Genomic DNA, 4,352 nt, shown 5'->3' with positions numbered 1-4,352 from the left:
TGACCTAAAGAAGGCGAAGAAGAGGAGGAGGAGGGGCCGGGAGCTGCTTGCGTATTTCAGGAAAAGCTTCTTTTGTGGGAAAGGTAGCTGCATACCCTCTTTTCAAAATTTAAAAGGCAACTAACCTTCGTACCCAACTGAGCCCTTCTGCGCTGCAGACGATAAGCGATTGTGCTTTGCAGCAGATGGTTACGGAACAAAGCAGAAGCGAAGTAACCACTGCACATCCTGAGCGGTGCCCTGGATTTGGTGTCGAGTTGCTTGCTTGGGAGCAGTGCTTATCGCGGGGGGGGGGGGGCGCCGCCGCCTCCAGGCGTCCTTTTTATTGCACGTTGCCAGTGATTTTTTGCTTGCACAAAACTGGAGTGAAGGTTATTATTAAATTTATTTATATCCCATCTTTTTTCCTGACAGGGACTCAAGGCGGCTCACAGCTAAAAACTTGGGACGGAGCAATGGTTTAAAAACAAACATAAATAGAATATGCTGTGTTCGGCCTTTATTGAGCGTTTCTGCCAGAAACTTTCTGAATCGTTTGCAGGGAAGAGCATTCATCCTGACTGGTTTGTGCAGTGCTTATATGTCTTCACGTTAATCAGGTTTATCCCACACTTTTTAGTGCACTCGCCTGTCACTGCCCTAATTGCAAAAAGTTGTCGGTTTTAAAAAGTGGATTTATTGTGCCAGAGCACTTTAGGCACAAGCCTAACATTTTGGTTAGCAGGCAATGGGGTGGTGGCACTTCCCTGACCTCCTGTCACCAGCATTGCTGCAGCTTATTGGGAGGGAAAGGAATGGAGGGTTTGTGGTGCAAACACACTGGTTTTGTTGTTGTTGTTTAGTCGTTTAGTCGTGTCCGACTCTTCGTGACCCCATGGACCAGAGCACGCCAGGCACTTCTGTCTACCACTGCCTCCCGCAGTTTGGTCAGACTCATGTTTGTAGCTTCGAAGACACTATCCAACCATCTCGTCCTCTGTCATCCCCTTCTCCTTGTGCCCTCCATCTTTCCCAACATCAGGGTCTTTTCCAGGGAGTCTTCTCTTCTCATGAGGTGGCCAAAGTATTGGAGCCTCAGCTTCACGATCTGTCCTTCCAGTGAGCACTCAGGGCTGATTTCCTTAAGAATGGATAGGTTTGATCTTCTTGCAGTCCATGGGACTCTCAAGAGTCTCCTCCAGCACCATAATTCAAAAGCATCAATTCTTCGACGATCAGCCTTCTTTATGGTCCAGCTCTCACTTCCATACATCACTACTGGGAAAACCATAGCTTTTACTATACGGACCTTTGTTGGCAAGGTGATGTCTCTACTTTTTAAGATGCTGTCTAGGTTGGTCATTGCTTTCCTCCCAAGAAGCAGGCGTCTCTTAATTTCGTGGCTGCTGTCACCATCTGCAGTGATCATGGAGCCCAAGAAAGTAAAATCTCTCACTGCCTCCATTTCTTCTCCTTCTATTTGCCAGGAGGTGATGGGACCAGTGGCCATGATCTTCGTTTTTTTGATGTTGAGCTTCAGACCATATTTTCCACCTGGAGGAGGAACCGGCAAGCCACTCCAGTATCCCTGCCAAGAAAACTCCACGGACAAAGACAACAGGCATATAAAAAACACACTGGTGGGAGCACCGAATTAGCTCTGCTGGTGTGTTTGCACCATGACAACTTCAGCACTGCCTCACCTCTCCCAGTAAGCTGCAGCGATTACAATGGGTAGCAGTGGATAAGTGTCAACTGCTCTGCCTTGCTGACTGACAGTGAATTGAGGGAAATTACAGTACCCAGGATTCTTTTCAGGAAGCCATGTGCTTTGAATGTGTGTTGAATGTGTGGATGTGTGGATGTGTGGTGTGGATCTGCTGTATGTTCCAGTAATTAATGAATATTTCTGTGCTTGTTTCAGAAATGACTATTGGCGACTTCCGGGTTAGCGCCATCGGCAATGGCGGAGTTCCTCTGACCGAGAGGAACCCGCTCCGCGAAAATCGGGTCTTGCCGCCGCCGCGGCGAAGGCGGAGACCCTTCAAAAATCCCAGGCGGAGGAAGCCTGGGAACGTGGGATTCGGCTGACACCAGGAGCACCTCCCCTACTCGCAGGGAAACTCCTTTTTCGGGGATCCGAAGCGACGTGGGGTGAGCGGCGCGGTGTTTTGAATCGACCGCTATTTTTATGGAGTGAAGCCGCACAGCCGTTGCCGGAGAGCGTTGACTTTTTCCTGTGGACAATTGGACTCTAAACAAGTACCCGTGAGTAGAACGGAAAATTGGATTAAGAAACATTTTAATTTGGCACTGAAGCGGGAAGGTTCTAAGCAGGAAGTCCGCCTTCCGCTTTTGTAAATAGACTGAAGCAAAAATTGTGCAAGCTAAAGTCTGGAAAGTCATATATAAAGGTCTAAAATTCCTCCAGTTTTAACCACCAAAACCCCTCTTGGAAGCAGGAGTAAAGAGGGGAAATTTTGATTGTTCAAACCTGCAGGAGAGAGCGTAAAGAAAGATAAATTTCCACCGTCTCAAACCTGGGAACGGGGTGTCAGAGACAGAGATTTTTGGGGAAGTTCATTAACTGTGAATGGAACGTCTTTTGACAGATAGTTAAAGAAGAGAAACAAATTGATTCCAATGTTGCCTTTTGCATTTAAAAGAAACAAAAAATTTGAAAAATGAAAGTAATTCTCTTTTGTTGGACCTGCTTTCAAAAGATGGATACAAATAGAAATATTGGCTACGTTCCATTATTTCCAGGATCTCAGTTGCTGTTAAACCAAGGGTAGTATTCTTTCAGAAATTTCTTCCTCGTTTAGAGTTGAGACCCGACAATGAAAGCAGATTTTGTGGGATCCTTGAAGTAGGTACAGCTGCAGATATGTTAGCTCCAGTCCCCCAGAGCCAGCTCCTGCTACTCCCAGCACTCCTGCTACTAAACGCTCTGCCTCATGAGACCAGGGCCCTGCAGGATCTGATTTCTTTCCACAGGGCCTGTAAGACAGAGTTGTTCCGCCTTGCCTTTGGCTTGGAGCCAGTTTGATTCCCTCCCGCTCTTTCTTTTTTCTTTTCCTTCTCCTCCTGCGATGAGGCTACATTTTAATATTTTAATGTTTCAATATTTTAATATTGTATTTTAATTTTGTTTTTAAGTTGTAATCATTCAACTTGTTTTTATTATTGCTTGTAAGCCGCTCTGAGCCCGGCCTTGGCTGCGGAGGGCGGGGTAGAAATAAAAATTATTATTATTATTATTATTATTACTCTGCAGACTTAATAATTAGCCACGGGAATTATTAAGTTCCCTTATCAGATATCTTGGCTCAAGGGCATCCTTAGAGGGCCAACCTTTGTTCTGGGGTGTCCCTTGAACTTGAGCAACTTGCCCAGCCTATAATAATCAAAGTTTCCACCTTTGTTCCAGGAGGGCGCCTGTAATTTAAACATATGCACAACAGGCAGAAATACAACAGGTGGAGTATCTCCATCATCACATCTCTCACTGCAGATTGTCATCCTCCCACCTCGACTCCCAATCATGCGTCTGTTAAATATGTTAACACATGTGACTGTTGGAAACCCTTGTAAGTGAACCTGTTCCCCACTTATCAACACAACTCCTAGAGAGGAGGGGAATCTTTTGCTAGAGATGTACCAGGTACTTGCCCAGAAATAATGTGCCTGAATGATGTGTGTATGTAACCCAAGAACATAGATCTAAACCAAACTAAAGCAACACTTTCTTTTATTGCAAGAGAAATAGGTGTGCAAAATTATTGGGGTGCGTGGCAGCATTTGTTGTTAACATTCTTAGCTTAGAGCTGTAAGCTAAGAAGCAAAAGGTCCCTTCTTCTACAAGAAATAAAAGGTGTCAGAAATCACCTCTTCAAGGAGTGGAATATGGTGGTATCTGGGAAGGAGCTCTGCCTCAAGGTTTGCACCCAGGCAACAAAAATTACTTTCACAACTGCAGTCCAAATCCAAAGATGAGTCCATGACAGTGCAGTTACCTAGTTTGAACTCAGATCGCCATCTTTTCTATCTAAACTTATATCTTAAGTACACTTCGTTTTCAAGCAAATTTGTGTGAGAGGAGGGTTATTTGGATGATTCTGGGCTAGGAGAATACATTTGCTTTGAGAAAATGGCTTGCTCTGCTATCTTAAACAATAAGATTTTCTGCCAAACATAAGGGAAATTTGCCAAGGAGGTAAAATCACACTTCTGACAGGTATATAACACACCTTGCGGAGCTGCCAAATTTGTGAATTTCAGAGTTTCTGCAATAGAAGCCTATGTCCATGTCATACTGACTGAAAGACGCACAGTGATTTGGAAAGGGGAGAGGATGAAGTTCAGTCTGCCTT

The 4,352-nt window shown here is 44.9% G+C and overlaps 1 long non-coding RNA gene across 1 annotated transcript; it reads left to right on the top strand.

Annotated features, from left to right (window-relative positions):
• Nucleotides 1-19: 19 nt before the first annotated feature.
• On the top strand, nucleotides 20-3,122 carry LOC310767700. The gene is made up of 3 exons (XR_014551022.1): nucleotides 20-83; nucleotides 415-567; nucleotides 2,717-3,122. It is a non-coding gene; the product is annotated as an uncharacterized lncRNA (long non-coding RNA).
• The last annotated feature ends 1,230 nt before the right edge of the window (nucleotides 3,123-4,352 follow it).

Source organism: Podarcis filfolensis (genome assembly GCF_964270895.1).
Source record: "Podarcis filfolensis genome assembly, chromosome: 1".
Lineage (NCBI taxonomy): Eukaryota > Metazoa > Chordata > Lepidosauria > Squamata > Lacertidae > Podarcis > Podarcis filfolensis.
Note: the sequence above shows the minus strand (reverse complement) of the source record. Positions and strands in the feature narration are given on the sequence as shown.